The following is a 20443-nucleotide window of genomic DNA, read 5'->3' as shown; positions in this document are numbered from 1 at the left end:
AGATATGGCCCAGTCAAAGGAACAAACCAACAATTCAAATGAGATACAGGAGCTGAAACAATTAATTAAGATTATACAAACAGACATGGAAAACCTCATCAAAAACCAAATCAATGAATTGAGGGAGGATATAAAGAAGGCAAGGAATGAACAAAAAGAAGAAATCAAAAGTCTGAAAAAACAAATCACAGAATTTATGGGATTGAAAGGCACTGTAGAAGAGATGAAAAAAACAATGGAAACCTACAATGGTAGATTTTGAGAGGCAGAAGATAGGATTAGTGAACTGGAGGATGGAACATCTGAAATCCAACAAGAAAAAGAAAATATAGGGAAAACAATGGGAAAATATGAGCAGGGACTCAGGTTATTGAATGACAATATGAAGGTCATGAATATGCCTGTTGTGGGTGTCCCAGAAGGAGAAGAGAAGGGAAAAGGAGGAGAAAAACTAATGAGGGAAATTATCACTGAAAATTTCCCAACTCTTATGAAAGACTTAAAATTACAGATCCAAGAAGTGCAGTGTACCCCAAAGGGAATAGATCCAAATAGACATACTCCAAGACATTTACTAATCAGAATGTCAGAGGTCAAAGAGAAAGAGAGGATCTTGAAAGCAGCAAGAGAAAAACAATCCATCACATACAAGGGAAGCCCAATAAGACTATGCATAGATTTCTCAGCAGAAACCATGGAGTGAGAAGACAGTGGGATGATATATTTAAATTATTAAAAAGAGAAAATCTTCCAATGAAGAATTCTATATCCAGCAAAATTGTCCTTAAAAAATGAGGGAGAAATTAAAACATTTTCAGACAAAAAATCACTGAGAGAAATTGTGACCAAGAGACCAGCTCTGCAAGAAATACTAAGGGGAGCACTAGAGACAGATACGAAAAGACAGAAGAGAGAGGTGTGGAGAAGAGTGTAGAAAGGCAGACTATGAGGAAAGATAAAAACAAGGAAAATTAGATATGACATATAAAATCCAAAGGCAAAATGATAGAAGAAAGTAAAACCCGTGCAGTAATAACATTAAATGTTAATAGATTAAACTCCCCAATCAAAAGACATAGGCTGGCAGAATGGATTAAAAAACAGGACCCATCTATATGCTGTCTGTACTGAAAGGACATGAGGGCAAGGACACAAATGGACATTTGCACACCAATGTTTATAGCAGCATTATTCACAATTACCAAGAGATGGAAACAGCCAAAATGTCCATCAACAGATGGGTGGCTAAACAAACTGTGGCATATACATATGATGGAATGTTATGCAGCTGTAAGAGAGAATAAAGTTATGAAGTATGTAACAACATGGATGGACCTTAAGGACATTATGCTGAGTGAGATTAGCCGCAAACAAAAGGACAAATATTGTATGGTCTCACTGATATGAACTGACATTAGTGAATAAACTTGAAATATTTCATTGGTAACAGAGACCATCAGGAGGTAGAAATAGGGTAAGATATTGGGTAATTGAAGCTGAACGGATACAGATTGTGCAACAGGACTGAATATAAAAACTCAGAAATGGACAGCACAATAATACTACTTAACTGTAATACAATTATGTTAAAACACTGAATGAAGCTGAATGTGAGAATGATGGAGGAGGGCTGGGGGCATAAATGAAATCACAAAGAAAGAGAGATGATAAAGATTGAGATGGTGTAATCTAGGAATGCCTAGAGTGTATAATGATAATGGCTAAATGTACAAATTTTAAAAATGTTTTTGCATGAGGAAGAACAAAGGAATGTCAATACTGCAGGGAGCTGAAAATAGATGGCAATTAATATTTTAAAATTTCAACTTATGTGTGAGACTAAAGCAAAATATGTTTTTTGGTACAAAATTTATATTTTGACTAGTGCATCTCCTTATATAGCTTATGTAGATAGTTGGTTGAACAACATAAGTACATGGAACCTTGGGTAGGACATGAGATTTTGTAGGTTTGTCCAGAGAGATGCCCCGATGAACCCCAGAGTGATTTGATCAGTGAGTGGAAAAGTATTTGCAAAGTCCCCTTTGGGGAATGGTGAGAACGGGAGAAAATTCAACCTCCCCAAGTTGATTCTTGATATTCTCACAAGCAGTGTGGACAACCAAAGCTATAGGCTGAGCCCCCAGTCTTGGGGTTTGTTCATATGAAACTTAACCTCACAAAGGATAGGTCAAGCCTACTTAAAATTAGTCCTAAGAGTCATCCCCAAGAGAACCTCTTTTGTTGCTCAGATGTGGCCTCTCTCTCCAACCAACACAACAAGCAAACTCCTCACCCTCCCCCTGTCTACATGGGACATGACTCCCAGGGCTGTGGACCTTCCTGGCAACGTGGGACAGAAAACCTACAATGAGCTGAGACTCAGCATCAAGGGATTGAGAAAACCTTCTCGATAAAAAGGGGGAAGGAGCAAAATGAGACAAAATCAAGCATCAATGGCTGAGAGATTTCAAACAGAGTTGAGAGGTTATCCTGGTTACTCTTATGCATTAAGTAGATATCACCTTGTTATCCAAGATGTAATGGAGAGGCTGGAGGGAACTGCCTGAAAGAGTAGAGCTATGTTCCAGTAGCCATGTTTTTTGATGATGATTGTATAATGATATAGCTTTCACAGTGTGACTGTGTGATTGTGAAAACCTTGTGTCTGATGCTTCTTTATCTACCTTGTCAACAGATGAGTAGAACATATGGAATAAAAATAAATAATAGGGGAAACAAATGTTAAAATAAATGTAGTTTGAAATGCTAGTGATCAATGAAAGGGAGCCGTCAGGGGTATGGTATGTATAATTTTTTTTTCTGTTTTCGTTTTATTTTTGTGTTGTCTATTTCTTTTTCTGAATAGATGCAAATGTTCTAAGAAATGATCATGATGATGAATATGCAACTATGTGATATTGTGAATTACTGATTATATATGTAGAATGGAATGATCATATGTTAAGAATGTATTTTTTTCTTGTAATATTTTTTTAATTTAAAAATTAATAAAAACAAAGACAATTACAAAGAAAAAAGAAAAAGGATTCCAGTAAAGGATTAAGACCCACCTTGAATTGGGTGGTTCACATCTCCCTGGAAGCAACCTAATTAAAAGGTTCCACCCAGAACAGGTCTGCTCCCACAGGTATGGGTTAAAAGAACATAGTGATTATAGGATATGTGAATATATCTCAATAAAATTGCATTTAAAAAAAACATAGTCTTTTCTGGGGTACATAACAGATTCAGACCAGCATACATGGTATTCTCCTTGTGACTCTTCATGTGACCATTTTTTTTAGGACAGCAGTCATTGGATTTAGGTTAACTTGATTATATCTGCAAAGACCTTGTTTTCAACTAAATTCACATTCACAGGTACAGGGGGTTAGGATTTCATCATATCTTTTGGGGGACATAATTTAGCTTTCAAACCCAGAATATTATAAGGCAAATATATCAATAATAAAAGTTAGATAGCACCTAAACAATATTGGACCAATGTCACTTAACACCTGCAAAAATTCCAAAAATCTTTAGATTTAACTCAGTATACTAAAGTAATCTTAAAATGTGAAATAATTTGTCTACATACCCAGGGCCTGATAGGATTCAATTAATGTATCCCTATTTGAAGTATTATAATTTAGCAATGTAAAGTGAAAAAAATGACCTGTTTCAGTCCAAACATCTTTGGTTTTGTTTCCATTTAGCTTTATCTGACTTTACAAAAGGAATGAATAATGAATATGCAAAACAGGAATTCAACACTTAAAAGTTATGTCCTCCTCACAGGTAATGTTTTTGTGTTAGCGGCTACTGAGGATACACTTATGAATTATGTTCCGCTGAACCGTACTACTTAATAGTATCTGAAGAAAATGGTTTTGTGGTCTAAGAAGATTGTGAGATCTAGAGAAAGAAAATACATTTTGTACCTATCTAAAGACTAGCACAGAAAGTTATTTTATTTTGTATAACCCAGTATATCTCAGATTACGCTATAGAACTCTATTCCTGGTACCAGTTGTAGATGTAATTGAACTTTGATAGCTGCCACAACCAAAAAGAGTGACTTCCAGAATGGGAAAATCTAGATGCTAGGTAGTGGTTACCTTTATGGGAAGAAAACCAAGAATAATTTCTTTGCAACTCACATCATATCATGCAACATGCAACTTGATTTTTTGAATGTGGAGATGGTGCTTTTCATCAGAATGGAAAACCCACTAATCCTATACTTTACATAGATCACCATAATGTATTTAAACCTGTTGATCAATATTTATAGGCTGTATATAATTTCTCACTGTTCAAAAATGCTTTAATGTTTTTGTTGCTGTATATAAGCAAGAGTTTTTCTGAGGTATTTAACAAAAAGTGAAATTGCTCAGTCAGTTACAGATTATACTCACCTTCAACCTCACTAAATATTGCCATAGCAGTTGAGGACATCATTGTCCAATGTACAATTCCTCAATTAGTGAAAAATTTTCTTTTATCCCCATTTCTGGTATGTGGTTTAATGTTTTCCTAACTAATTGTGAGATGAACATTTTCATGTTTTATTGGGCAAACCCTATGACTTTCCAATTAATTTCTTTTTACCATGTTCTGTCTTAAGAATCTTTTTAAAAATTTCTTACAAGAATGATAGTATTTAAAAAAAATAGCACCCTGGATAAAAATCTGGTCCATGATGAATTTACTTTCTTCGAGATTGTGGCTTCTTTTACATCTGTATTTATAATGACATGATTATATAAAAATTTTAATTATGGATGCAATAATAGCTTTCATTCTTAACCAATAATCTTTTTTATTTTACTTGATTCTTGGTTTTCTAGGCAACCAGTTGTGTCAACTGCAAATACATGTAATTTCAGAATATTTAGAGTGATTAGTTTATTAATTAATCGTATTGTAATGGAAATAATCTCCAGAACAAGTGTCAGAAAAAGAAAAACTGCACTAGATAATGTTACACAGAGCAAGACAACTTTATTTAGGGGACTGGTATAACAGGAGAGAGCAGAACTCAATTTCATTGAAACAATGGACATCAAGATTTTTAAGGGCGGGGTGGGTTGGAGGAACAGCACTGGAAGATAGGGGCGATTGATCACTGGGAGGGTGAGTAATTACTGAGGTTGCATTTAGAATACTTTGGTTCTCCGGAGTTGGGTGATAGATTTACTGAGGTTGTGATTAACACTAACACTCCTTGATTCAGAATGTTTTCTTTGCAGTAATTAGGCCACCTGGATTCTGTTAGGGCTGAGCAAGTGGAGTATGAGAAGAGGGAGTTAAGGAACTATCTAATTAGGAGCCTCTCAGGCACCATGGTTAGCCAGGATGAGAGGAAGAGAGGAGGGACAGGTTGGGGGCTGAGTGAATATTTAAAATAGGGTGTGAAGTTGTGTTTTTTCCTTTGTTCCCCCTCTGCAGTCTAAGTTCTTTTTTTCCTGCAGCCCCCCAGCTGCAAGATTAGTTTCAAGATTGTCAGGTCTAGGGAGGTAGTAGGTAGGGATGTGTGAGAATTAGGGCCAGCAGCTTGGTCTAGAGAAGGAAAACAATCTTTGTCAGAAGGCTTAATATTAGTAGTGAAAGCAGGTATCTAGTTTTTCCCCCAATTTAATGGAAATCACTAAGTGTAATGTTTGCCCTTGGTTTGAAGTAAATAGACTTTATTGCAGCTAAATTTTTTCCTTCGGTTCCTATTTAACTTTTTTTTTTTTTTTTATTAGGAGTGCCTGCTGAATATTGTCAGATGTCATTTTGGCACATTAATATGTTTTTCTCCTTGAATTTGTTAATGTAATAAACTGTATTTTAGTCCTTAAGGCAGTATGATATTGGTGCAACAATGGAAAAATGATCTACTTCAGAATAAGGAGATCTGAAGTAGATCCACACATATGTGTTCACTTGATTTATGACAGATTCCTCTGCAATGTGGTAGAGAAAGGATGGTCTTTTCAATAATTAATGCTGGGTTAGTTGAATAATCCATATTTGCCAAATTTGTCTTTTTAAAGGTTCCTATAATCAAAAACAGTGTGATACTAGTGCATGAGTTGCCAGTGGAATAGGGCAAAATCCATAAATAGACTGAAATACATAGAGATTTTTTTGTATAGTTTTTGCTTTGGGGATCATGTTAATGTTTTATTTATTTTTTAAAGTACCAACAAAGTTGAAGAAAGAAACTAAATTGCAGTACAAGCAAAACAAATATTTCCCCCACACTAAAGTGGAAAAAAGAAGTAACTCAAGCAATTTTTGAATAAAATTTGACCATATACCCTCAGACTAAAGAAAGAAAAACCTGTGAACAAGTAATACTAAGGTAGGATTGATTTTCACCATGATATGGATTGACAATTCTGAAACTACTTCATGTGTTCTAGTATTGAACACAAAAGTCAATCTGTTGTGGATAATGAGGTCCAGGTTTATCATTGCTGGAGAACAGAGTTGCAAATAAGGAAATGAGGCAACAATGAACCCTGTGATACTAGATTGCAAGTGGAGATATCACTATAAAGTCATGCTTTAAAAATATACATATGGGTAATATAGACATTTAGATGTATATGTGTATATATATATATGTATATTTATGTGTATATAGGTATAAACAGATACATATATCCTAGCAGAGAGAACATTGAAGCAATGATGTCCCTAGCTTCTGTGAGCAATGAGCATACCTAACAGCCAGATCCAAGGAACCAGGGCTCCTTGGAAAAACAGTGTATTTCAGGGCTGGGCAGAGAAAATGCTTGATTGGCCTGGAACATTTTATGAAGGCAGAAATTAGGAAAATGCTCAAAGAATTGATAGAAACATGTTAAAAGGTCACAGTGTCAGCCTCAAGGAGCTGGTATAATAGGAACATCAAAATATGTCATTAGAATAACACTTTGAATGAAACCAATGTTTAAATGCTTACACTTTAAATACAAATTATGGAACAAAACAAAAGTTCATCTTTGCCCAAAGAAGCAGGTTAACATGCACTAGTACATATTTTCCAATTCCAGAGATTTTATACAAGTGTGCAACATTGGTACATGGGAACATTCAACCTGCTTTTAACTCTACTGAAATCTTGGATTATGTTTCGTTTCTACTTGCTAAGTACCACTTGGCCAGCATCATCATGATTGCCTGCTTTCATCCTGCTCTAAAAAGTTTAGAGCTGTTTAGGTAGAAAAGGATAGTATTCAGAAATGTTATGTCTAGAGGAAAAGAAGCAGCCTTTTTTGTTTGGGTTTTGGTATTTGTTTTACCTAACACAGCTAACTTTCAAAAGTGGTACCTAATTTTAAAGCATCAAAGATGTCATTTAAATAAAAAAATTTACTTGGCTTAATCAGCTCTAAAGTGAATATATCACTGCTTTTTCAACAACCATTATATCAAAGTTGGTTTTTCAGAAAGCCAAGTGATGCCAAGGTTGTACTGCACTATTGTCTTTAAGAGCATATATAAAGTCTTTATTCCCTCCTGAAATCTAAGTGGACTCCTCACTCCTCCGGTCAATCCTGTTTTTCTTGGCCCATTCTTAACCCTAGGTTAAGGTTAAGAAAAGTTTGTAAGTAAACTGAAAATTAAAAGCCTAATAATACATAGGAAAATTATTTGGACTTTCTTCAGATTTGATAGGAAAAGTGCTAGGGATTTGTCCACAGACTTTTAGACAGAATAAAGTCATAAAGAGAAATGGTGTTCAGTTCAGCAGACGCTATTAAGTATGAAGGATCCTTATTCTCAATCCTGAAATAGAATCTGTGACTGCAGATAACAAGTCAATATTTGAGAATAAGAAGTCTTATTAGCTCCATTCTTTTCAAGTCTTCACCCATAAGGTTATACCCTACTCTCAGTGTTCAACAAGATAAATGAATCAAGTGGAAGTTGGATTAAGAAAGTACACTGAAGATAAAAGCAAAGGGTTAGAAATCTTTTTTTAATAAGCAGATCATCCCAATTACCTTAAAGGATATGTTTCAGATCCATTTCCATAGATTTCAGCAAAGACCCACAGAATAGTTAGACCATTAAAAAAGATTAATGATAAAAATACTAAAGTAAGCATGTAACAATTACAGTATAAAAAAATGCCAGGTCTAGTGGCCCAGAAGCTAGACTTGAGGAAGCTGAAAGAATCATATAAAGTATTACCTGAAACCGACATCTCCCAGATCAGTGAGCCAATTCTCTCATTTGTATATGAGGAAAGTGAGCAGACATGAGTTGGTGAAACTCACACAGATTTGGGGTATACATAGATTTAATTTCTGGTACTATTTGCAACTTAAATATATCTACAGGGAGATAAATACCCAGAACATATTAAACACATTGATTTAAACAAAATATTTCAAGACTGATACAAGAGGTGAGGGGGTTGTTAATACAGTACGGCAACGCATCCTAAATATTTATGTTTAAGAGATCAAATAGAAAAAATTATCTCAGAGGTTTTTTTTTCTTTGTGTGCTGTATGGCGGGGGTCACATTTCATTAGTTTTCAATGTGCGTATCCCATTATTGCAGCACCATTTGTTGAATTTTTGTTTGTCTGTGTTTTGGGGAAGTGCATGGGCCGGGAATTGAACCCTGGTCTCCCTCATGGCAGGCACCTCTCAGGTTTATTGCTCAGTTTTGAGAAACACAATCAAGTTTTCATCTGATTTTCTGATGTATAGCAAAATGTACTAACTTTAAAAATGTGCATTCTTCAGCTTTCTCCTGTACTTTTTTTTTTTGTGTGTGTGTGTGCCTTTTCTTTCAAAACTGAGTACTGGGTATTTTAGCTTAAGTATTGCTATGTTATATGTACATTTTAGGAATAAACAAAATCCATGCTCTTTCAGTAACTCATAGTGTATTTATAAAATGAAAAGCTCGCATTAAAACATTCCTTTCACTAGGAAAACTAAATTAAACAGACAAATGGACCTACACAAAGTAAAAAACCAACTTTGGTAGATTTTAGGGGGCATCCAATTTTCTAGAATTCATAAAAAAAAAAAACCTTCCCTCAAAGAACATCCCAGATCTAGAACATTTTACCAGTGAATTCTATCAAACATTTTGAGAAGATATAATATCTTCTCAATCTTATAGAAAATCTGTAATAACTAAGAAAATGTTTTAAAATTGCTCCAGCTATATATATGTACATATTAGGTAGGCTGTCTATATAATACACATACATATATATACATGCATATATATACATAATAGGTAAATAAAGACATCCTACAAAATTAGTTTCAGAAATAAAGCTTCTAGAAGAAATTGTAGAAGAGTATCTTCTCAACCTGTGATCAGGCAAAAACTTAAGAAATACCATTAAAAAATAAAATTGTTGTTTAGCATCTATCTGACAAAGGACTTGTATTTGGGATTTAGAAAAAACCTACAACTCAATAATAAAATAATCCAATTTAAAAATGAGAAAAAGACTTGAGTATATATACAGAGTTCTTAAAAGAAGATATACAGATATCCAATGAGTATGAGAAAAGGGTTCAAGCATCATTGTCATCAAAGAAATACATTTTAAAACCAAAATAAGGTATCTCTACACATGAATCAGAATGACTAAACTTTTAAAACTTGTCAACACAAAATATTGGTGAGGATATGGAGTCTCTAGAACTCTCATATATTATACTGGGAGTATAAAAGCCATAACACTTTGGGAAAAGGTTGGAATTTTCTTATAAAATTGAAGATACACATGAACTTTCATAGCAGCTTTATTCATAATAGACTAAATTGGAAAAATCAGATGTCGCTAACAGAGTAATATGTAAATAAATTGTGGAATATTCTTATAATAGAATACTATTCAGCAATAAAAAGGAATGACCTACTGATACATGCAACACATGGATGAATCTCACAGACAGGTACACAAAAGCTGGACTCAAAAGAGTATATAAGTTTGGTTCTAATGATATGAAATTCTGTAACAGGCAAAATCAAAAAGGCTTTTGAGGAAAATATGGGAGTATATCTCCATAACTTGGGGATAGGCAAAAGTTTATAAAACAAGGTGCAGAAGGTAATAATCAAAAGAAAACATGATAAGTTAGACTTCATCAAAATTTAAAATGTCTGCCCTTCAAAAGACACTGTTAAGAAAGTGAATACGCAAGCCACAGAAAACATTTGTACAGTAAATATTTGACGACAGCCTGATATCCAGAATATATAAGTAACTACTATAATTCAATAATAGACAAATAACTCAAAGTTTTAAATGAGCAAAAAGATTTGAACAAAGACTTACCAACAGAAGTTATAGAAATGACCAATAATGAAAACATTCTCAACATCATTAGATATCAGGGAAATGCAAATATTAAAATCACAATGCAATACACTACATATCTACCAGAATGGCTGTACTTTAAAAGATTAACACTGCCGAGATCAAGATAGCAGAATGAGAGATTTCAGGGCTCTGTCCCCCAAAAGAATTTCTAAACAATTAGTAAGAACTGGTAGAAACATCTTTCTCAAAGCTTCAGGAAACAGTTGAAGAGCTGTTGTGCTGAATCAAACAAAAACCTATTTAAAAGTGGTAGGATCTCCTGGTGTCCTAGCTGGCCCCTTCCCCACTCTTCATTGGCATGATCTGGAGCTGATTTCTGCTTCCAGTGAAGATCCCTGGTCCTTGTTCAGAGGGAGCAGAATAACCTTCAAGCACATACTATAAATGTGGCCCAATCTGTCTGGTGGTGGCCTGAGGGATCTGTCCCAGAACTTGCCCTATATGTAGAAGGAGGCACACAGAATCAAGTCATGCTTGCCCCTGGCGCAAGGGATTGCTAGTTTGTTATTATTAGCTGTTTCTTATGGAAGAGGGGACATTCATAGCCACGTAAATGGGGTAATTCCTAGGGCCAAATGTGCACGCCCAAGATGAGACACATGTACAGAAAGGACCAGGGAGGCCCCTATACTTTGGCATGGAGCTATTCTGTAAATTCTTTGTATGGATAAGCAATGAAGGAGAGCATTCACACAGATCAATCTGCAATGCCTGGAATGGTGTTTTCCCTTCTTCCCCCTTCTTTGTTTACTCCTGAAATTCAGGGAAAGCTTTGTCATAACACTGGCTGGATAAAAGCTTAAGGTTGCAGATCATTTATCTGATAAGGATCTGGCATCCAGAGCATATGGAAAGCTCAGCCCAATAGTGAAAAGATAAATAATCCAATTTTAAAAATAGACATTTTTGGTTAGAAATTTCTCCAAAGAAGATATGCAAATAGACAATAAACACCCGGAGAGATGTTCAATATTATTAGTCCTCAGAGAAATGCAAATCAAAATGACAATGAATGCACACCTACTCTTTAGGTTGGGTACAATGAAAAGATAATAACAACTGCTGGGGAGGATATAGAGAAATGGAACCCTTACTGCTGGTGGGAATGTACAGTGGTGCAGCCGCTCTGGAAACAGTTTGGCAGTCCTCAAACAGTTGAACATAGAGTCTCCATATGACCCCAGCAACTCCAACCCCTCTCCATTCCAAGAGATGTAAAAACAGAGATCCACATGAAAACTCACAGGCAACTATTCACAGAAGCATTACGCATATAGCCCTGTGCTGGTCTGAAGCTGTTACGTACCCTCAGAAAAGCCTATGTTCCTTTAATCCACCCCTGTGGGGGCAGACCTATTGTGGGTGAGACCCACTCAATTCAAGGTGGATCTTAATCCTTTACTGGAGTCCTTTGTGAGAGGATAAAAGACCATAAAAGCACAGAGATAGAGAGATGAAACCAAGTGAAGGACGTGCAGAAAGAGAAATGCCCCAGAGATGCCAAGAGAAGACCTACAGACATAGAGAGCTCAGAGAGGTGTCCTTGGAGAAGCAAGCAAAGACACTCGGAAACTGAAAGCAATGGAACCCAGGAACGACGGACCAGCAGATGCCTTCCCATGGGACAGAGGAACCCTGGATGCCACTGACCTTTCTTCAGTGAAGGAATCCTCTTGTTGATACCTTAATTTGGACATTTCCATGGCCTTAGAGTTGTAAGTTGTAACTTAATAAATCCTCATTGAAAAAAAATGAACCCATTTCAGGTATATTACATTCCGGCAGCATCAGTAAACCAAAAAAAGCCCCAAAGTGGAAACAATCTAAATATCCATCAACCGATGAATGTATAAACAAAATGTGGCATATTCAAACAATGGAATATTACTCAGTCATCAAAAGGAATGAAATATTAATATACGCTTAGCCTGGATGAACTTTGAAAACATTATGCTAACTGAAAGAAGCCAGTCACAAAGACACATATTGTACAATTCCATTTATATGAAATATCCAGAATAGGCAAATCCATGGAAACAGATAGTACATTAGTCATCGTAAAGAATCAGATAACGGTGATGGTTGTCCAACCTTTTGAATATATTGAAAACCACTGACTTGCATCCTCTAAAAGAGAGAATTTTATGTAAACTATAGGTCAATAAAAAATAAATAAGTCAGAAAAAAAAAAAAGCTTAAGGAACAGATGTTTCAGAGTCTAAATTCCAGCAATAACACACTAAAATACCAAAATGCCCAAGTTTCAACAAAAGATTATAAAACATTTAAAGAAACAGAAAGCAATGGCCCAGGCAAAGGAGGAGATTAAAACATTAGAAACCATGAATGAGGAGGCTAATAAGGTACATAGACAAATAAGGAACAAGACTATTTTAATGTGATGAGTTAAGTATTTCTTCTTTCAAATATCAAAACCATTTGTTATACGATATTAAAATTAAAAAACAAAACAAATGTGCTGGATATCTTTTTTGTAGCTGTTCTGACAAGTCTACCCCCACAGAGGCTGGAAGCCTGAGAACTACAATTTTTTTTTTTGTACCACAGAGGCTGGAAGCCTAAGAACTCCAATCCTTAGACTCTTGGTTCTAGAATTCTGGATGCTATTTACGTTTTTCCAATGAAATAAACTCATGCAAGATTAAGAAGGCAAAAGAAATCAGAAACAAATTCTTCTTCTACCAGTGGTGGTGGTGTGAGTTTTGCTGACATTGCCTTTGCCATGAAAGTATTTCACAAAGGTTCAAGTCATAAATTACCTGATAGTGCTATAAATATTTAAAACATAAGGTATATTACATTTGGGGACATTTTCTTGTTCTAAGAGTATAAACGTACTTCAAAGTACATCCATGAGATATAGTTTATTAGATGGTAATACATTAAAGTTCCCAAAATATATTGAGATGGCATGGATTTATCATCTGGTGAAGCATTTTTAGTTTAGGATTTCAAAAATTACTAAAATGAAATGTTATTAACAACAAAAAAGATTAGTGTAAAAGGTTTCAGAGAAGTGACTTTGTTTCAATGAGACAGACACCAAAGAGACAACTAAAATAGTTCAAATTTAGATATTGAGAAAAGTAAATATCTGAAACAAAATCTTTTGCTCTGGATGACCATTGATGAATTGAAGATCCAAACCTCTAAATAACACAGGGAAACAAACAACCTAAAGAAAATTATATTCAGAAATTCAGTGAGCACATTGGACCAAGTGACAAAGTGTACCATAATTTGACACAGAGCAGTGTTCTTTCCAAAAGTCCTTTTGCTGAATCTTGGTTAATCACAAGTTAATTCTCTGGTACTGCTGAGCTGAGCGGCCTAGCAAGGAAGATGGATTACGGTTTGCCATCAAGGGTCAACTCCTTAGCAGTTATAGGTATGAAGAATTTACAGTCTGGAGTTTTAAACTCCTCAAAACCTAGTCAAACCTGAGAAAGAATAAGATTAAGAATGGAAGATGGAGAAACCACTTAAGAAGTTCTTTCTATTGTTTTGTTTTCATGGAGTGTTGCTTTTCCTCGCATAAATTTAACTAGGAACAAGTAAATTAGACTTTGTCTTGAATTTAAAGAAATATTTTGACTTAGACCTTCTGTGTAGTTATAAAGTAGCTTGAATTTTTTCATGTTATCGTCTACTTCGTATATATTCTGTTTGCAAAACAAGACAAGATTGGCTGAGACATTTTCAAAACTTTTTAAAATTTTATATTCTTGATGAAAGAAAAACTTATTTAATCTAGTAACATCCTCGAAGAATTTGAGGATGCTGCTGTAGTGTGGTGTCTGATGGACTTTCCCTTTTTCTTCTTGAACAACCCTGGACAGGACAATTACAATGATTACTAATCTAAGAAAGACCTCTGAAGATACTGTTCACTTTTCAATCCTCTTCATAACAGTTACATGGAAAACATTCACGTATAAATAGAGCTTGGAAATATTTGAAGCAAAATCTGATAGGACTAAAAGGAAAATATAAGACACACCTTTCTCAGCAATTAATATAACTAGATTTTAAAATTCAGTAAGAACACCTCAATGACAATATCAACTATCGTTGCCTTATATTTATAGAACTTTTACACTCAGCCCTGCAGGAGAGAAAGAACAGGAATGGAGTAAGAGAGAAAGAAAGGGAGATAAGTTAGGAGGGAGGGAGAGAGAGATTGGCTTAAGCCATCTTTCTGTGTCTAGGTTCTGGTCCAGGCTCAGCTGGCGTTTAGGAGATATTCTTACTGAATGCCTGCTTTACACCCATGCCCTTGCTTAGGTATATACATCGAGAACCTGCTGTGTGCGTAGGTCCTGCGTGGGTAGTTATATTAGGCTCGCGCTGGTGTCCAGATTTCTTCCCAAGCGCTCCTGAAGGTTTCCTCAGCAGCAAACACAGACCCGAGCTGCAGCCTCTAACCCCCCGCTAGGTCCTTACAGCCGTCGCGCACCCTCTGGGTTGGTGCTAGCGCCTGCGCTTGCGCACTGTGAACACTCTTAGCAAACGTTTGGGGCAGGACCTCCCGGCCGCGGACTACGCTTCCCACAAACCTCGGCTCCTACTTTCCTTCCGGCTTCCTTGCTGGTGTCGGCTCGGAGAGGTGAGTTGGTAGCGTGCATGAGGAAATGGGCGCGGGGGCGGCGCGGGGGCGGCGCGGGCCTCAGAGTAAGCCGGTTGCAGTGGCTGTGGAGTTTGTGACGCTGACTTGGCGCTGGCTGTCCTGCTGCGTCCTTTTCCCTCCCGCTTTGAGACCGCACAGGCCTAGCGGCCTCACATGTCTCCGAGTTAGACTTCTGAACCCCCGAGTGAAAGGCTACAACAAAAAGGCGCTGCTGTCCTGCGAGGAACAGCTGCAGATCTCAGAACCACAGCTTCTCCAGAATCCCTCCCAACGAATGTGCCCTGAATTCGGAGACAGATTATAACTTCTGCTTTCATATATTCTGGCCTTTCTCTCTGATATCGGAAAGGGTCAGCTTACCCCAAGGCTCCCTTTTATATCTGGTTGTGCGTGTGGTAAACTGTGGGAGCTAGCGTGATTGCGGGAGTGTGTCCTGATTTAGCCAGGCAGAGAGTTCCGAGAAAGGCCTGGTGTCTCAAGATGACCGTCTTCTGCTTCAGTCCTGTTGATATTTGCTAGAAAGGCCCTAGGAAGGAGGAAGAAGAAGAGGAAGGAATTGCTGTTGTGCATATAAAAATCCAGGTTAAGATGAGTTTGTGTTTCCTGTTTGTTTTATGAACTGTAATTTTTATTTTTCTGTGCATGGAAACATTTGCTTTTTTCTGTTAAAGCGAGAAAATACGTTCAGACGGAAAAAAGCAAAAGCAGCCACGTCATTAGGGTGAGAAAGAAAAGCCAGATAAATCGGCTGCAAAAATAATAGAAAATATTTCTCCCAAGGTCGTGTAGTAGTTGTAAAAACCGTTTTGACCTCCTTCTTTGGAAAATTACTGCTTTCTTAAGGAATGATGCCCCAGACCCGCTTTATTTTCATTTTATTACTGGGGCTGTGCAATTATTAAGTCATTTGCTTAAGCATTAATGACAGCACCCAGTTTCCAATCAATCCCTCAAACCCTGCTTCTCTTAAACTCACCTCAGAAATTGCAGCCAATCCAGAATTGATCCCTGCTTGTCTTAGATCCTCCTCAGAATTCTTCAGCGGTAACTCAATTCGTACAAAAGATCCTTTTCTCCTTTCTCTTGTCCATTTTGTTCCACCATTCCTCTGGAATTCCCTCCTTTTCTGCAAGTTAATAAATATGATTTTGTCAAAGTATACAAACTCGTTCTTAGTAGTCTTTAGCTGATTAGGCTAGTGCTTTTGACTTCCTTCTCAGTGAATGATGGGTGTCATGAGGATAGAACTGCCTCCCCCCTCAACACACACATGCACACTATGTCCCTCCCTCTCCAGAGGGAATTCACATAAACATTTGGCAGATCATTTAATTTCTCCTGTGAGCTGTTTTATCATTTGCATAGTCTGCAAGTAAACCTGAAGATGGACTAACTGCAGAGTTAGTTTAGGCTGTGATTTTTTACAGATATTACAGTTTAGATGGAATCACACACTGGGTATCTTTGATCTTCTCCACAAAATAGAGTTTCAAAGCAGGGAAAGATAGGAGATGGTTTAATTGGAGACAAGATATGTTGCTTTTTGAGGCTCCTAGGAATGGTGATGTGATAAGAGTTTTTAGTGAAATTTTAGGAATTATTCTACAGAAGACATTTATGGAAATTTAAGATGTGGTTTGAAGTCTTTAATAGCTTGAGTTTCAGGCCACAAAAGTATGTGGTTTTATGATAGGCAGTTTAGTGGAGTGTCAGTAGTTATGAGTTATGAAACTAATTACTGTGGTAATTAGTTTCATAACTCATAACCTGACACATAGCTGGATAAGCTTGGGGCAAATTATTTTTTCTCTCTATGCCACAGTTCCTTCATCTGCAAAATGATAATGATAGAATGTACTGTATAGGGCTGTTATAAATACATAGTATGTGTAAAAACCCTTAGATAAAGCCTGGCACATAGCAAGTGCTCAATAGATGTTAACTGCTACCATTATATTGTGATTTCATGTTCTTTCCTATCACCCATATTAAAAAATTATCAGAATTTTGTCACATTTTCTTCATCTATCCACCCCCCTCCTTGTAAATTTTTGTTAATCGAACATTGCCTATAAAGGTGAGGCTTTGAAATATATTATTTAGCATTATAAGAGCAGGGCTGAGAAGCTTATATTTTTTTATGGAAGAAAAAGTAAAGAGCAGTAGAGCATTTCTGTAGTAATTATGGAAAGAAAGCTATTCAGTATTTTTCATCTTCACTGACATAGTTAAGCTGACTTTTGTTAAATGCTTATTGGCTCTTTTAGTGCTTTATATGTTATACCTTATTTAATTCTCATAACACGTTTTTTGAGCAGGAATTTTAATCATCACTGTTTTATAGAGGAGAAAACTGAGGTACTGAAAAGATTGCACAGATAGTAACAGAGCTGAGATTTATATCCTGGATGTCTGACAGCAAATCTTATATTTGTAATTATAGCAATATACTAACTTGTATACTTTAAAAAAAATCCTTCCTGCCTTAATAATTCATAATTTCTTTTCCCTTTTATTGTTGTGGACCATCATCCTTATTAATAATGACATTGAATGTCATCATATAGTTGACTGTAATTTGATCTACTGATAGGTCTAATTTTTGGCTGTTATAAATTATTCTTTGATAAACATTCTTAGGATATATCTTTGTGAACTTTTTATTTCCTTAAAAAAAGTTCCTACAAATGCAAATTTGGGAATAAATAACAGGCATTTATTAATTTACCAACAATTTGCCAGAACTTATTCTAGTGCTGTGGGGAGCTACCACCGTTATAAAGAAATAGGTGCTCTCCTTAAGTTGCTTTTAATTGAGCAAAGAAGATAAAATATATAAATAATAAGTTTAAGTCTAAGGTAAGGTATAATAAAGGTCATTCAAGAATTCACATGTCATACCTTGGGAGTTCATAGGTAAGCAGTCAGATGGCAGCAAGAGCTGTCCTGTTATATGTCCAAATCATACTGAAGCTATGGGATCTCTGTGGAGGTGAATGCCTTACAGTTTTTATTTTAATAAATGATGTTATATGCAGAGTGAGACTAATAGAACAAGAAGAGCTAGTAGCTGCTGGAGGGCTTCATAGGCATCTTAGTTAAAAGGACTGGTTCAGAAACAAAATAAACCTATGTGTCAGGGAGATATGAAAGGAAGCAACCGCGACACTGTCATCAGTACTTAAATGAGGTCAGGGATTTTTTCTGTTCCTTTTTAGGCAGTATTCCAACATATATGAAATCATAGGGTTGTTTCATGACTTGGAAGCTGAAATAAAAGAAAAGCCGCTTAGGGAAAATAGCAGCTGTTTTTAGATTATCTTGAGCTGTTTCCCCCCTGACCACCCCCCAGTTCAGGAGAAAACTGAAAGAAAGATGTCTTTCTTTGATTTGAAGTATCTGTTTACTTCAGGTTCACACGCTGTTTAATATTGTGGTGAGTTTTGCTGCCTTTCATTAAACACTTTAACTCCTCCTTTTAGGCATATATGTGATTTTTTTCTCTTTCTCAAAATAGTTTCACATTGCTGAGTAGTTAGAACTTCAAATATAAAAAATGAAACAGTGTTTCAAAGGAATGCTTCTAATTAAAAACCACCAATGCAAAAAAAAGTTTCACATTCTGCTTTTTCAGTACACTGGCTTCACCCATGTCAAACTTAGAGCGTTAGAGAAATATAAAATTTAATAGTTGCATGGTTTTCAATGATTTATTTACTCATTTCCCCATTTAGGTTCTTTTCAGTTTTTCTCCTTCATGAACCATATCTGTTAGCATAACTCTGTGTACATCTTTATGTTGCATGTACAGTTGGTTTCTTTAGTTCCAGAAGTAGAGTTTCTGACTCACAAGGTTACAAGGTTTAAATGCTGCGTCCACATAGTTGTAAAGTTGGACTTAGTGTCCATTTCCCCACAACCTTGCTAATATGGGCATCATGAGTCTTTTTGATCTCCTAGTCTAGTCACTGTAAAAAGTGTGTTTTTTAAGAATCTACCCTGGTGGTCTTAACATGCCTAAAATTTTTGTGTAGAAAATAAAAAAGTGGTCCTAATACTCTCTGAGGTCATGGGACACCCTCAAAAAAGCATGCAGGCTGAGAGAAGTAATTTGTAGCAACACAGGGAAAAATAAGTTAGTTTTTTGTTGTATTAACATGTTGCTCCCTAATGAGTAGTGAATTTATTATCTTTTGAAAGGTTTTTTGTTATTCCTAGTTTTTAGTGAATTGTCCATGCTCAGGAAGAAGAAATTCTAGCCTTCAGAGGCAAAAATCAAGGTTGGAAGAAGACTGTCTTAAAAAAAAAACATTTTTTTAAATTGTGAAATGTAACATATATGCAAAAAGGCAATGAATTTCAAAGTCCATTGTAACAAGTAGTTGTAGAACAGATTTCTGAATTTGGTATAGGTTATAGTTCCAGAATTTTAGATTTTCCTTCCGGTTGCTCCAAGACAGTGGAGACTAAAAGAAATATCAATATAATGATACAGCAGTCATAATCATTTGTTAAATCCTATCTACTCTTCCTTCTCCTTTGGTCCTTCTCCCAATCTTTAGGGATATTTGAGCTATGCCCATTCTAACTTTTTCATGTTAGAAAGGGATGATAATATGGGATTAGGCGATGGAACTAGTTGATATTCTAGAGAGGCTAGCCCGTCTGGGTTTCAAGACTTACCTAGCCTAGAAACCATCTGGAGGTTGTAGGTTTCTAGAAAGTAATCTTGGTGTGTTAAACTTTTATAGAATCTGATGGAGCCCTGGGTGTTCTTTAGGGTTACAGGAATGGTGTTGGTTGAGGTTTGGCAAACCATGGTAAATAGCACTATCTAGTTGAAACTTGTGTAAGAGTAGCCTCCAGAATAGCCTCTCAACTCTTTTTGAATTATCTTAGCCACTGATACCTTATTTTGTTAGATTTCTTTTGCCCCTTTTGGTCAGGAAGGCATTGTTGATCCCACAGTGCCAGGGCCAGGCTCATCCCTGGAAGTCAGTCCCACATTGCTGGCGGTGGGTAGGGAAAACCCATGAATGTCATGTTCCATGTAGGGAGGAGGGTAATGATTTTCCCTGCTTAGAGAGAGAGGCCACGTCTGAGCAACAAAAGAGGCTTCTGAGTTTACCTTTACCAAGGTCATAAAAGTGAAATCATATAGTATCTATCCTTTTGTGTCTGGCTTATTTCACTCAGCATTATGTCCTCAAGGTTCATCCATGTTGTCTTATGCTTCAGGATCTCATTTCGTCTTTCTACTGCATAATATTCCTTCATATTTATATACCACATTTATTTATCCACTCATCTGTTGATGGGCACTTGATTGTTTCCATCTTTTGGCAATTGTGAATAATGCTGGTATGAGCATCAGTGTGAAAATATCTGACTGTGTCACTGCTTTCAGTTCTTCTGATATATTCCGAGTAGTG

General features: G+C 36.2%; 1 protein-coding gene across 2 annotated transcripts in view; it reads left to right on the top strand.

Moving 5' to 3' along the window:
- Positions 1-14872: 14872 nt before the first annotated feature.
- Positions 14873-20443, top strand: part of LOC143660060 (uncharacterized) — a 56244-nt gene continuing 50673 nt past the window's right edge. For both annotated transcript variants that reach the window (XM_077133456.1, XM_077133455.1), the window contains exon 1: positions 14873-14990. The gene's annotated coding sequence lies outside the window, so the exon portion shown is untranslated. The remainder of the gene's footprint in view (positions 14991-20443) is intronic.

The sequence above is a fragment of the Tamandua tetradactyla genome, chromosome 16, assembly GCF_023851605.1.
Source record: "Tamandua tetradactyla isolate mTamTet1 chromosome 16, mTamTet1.pri, whole genome shotgun sequence".
Classification (NCBI taxonomy): domain Eukaryota; kingdom Metazoa; phylum Chordata; class Mammalia; order Pilosa; family Myrmecophagidae; genus Tamandua; species Tamandua tetradactyla.
Note: the sequence above shows the minus strand (reverse complement) of the source record. Positions and strands in the feature narration are given on the sequence as shown.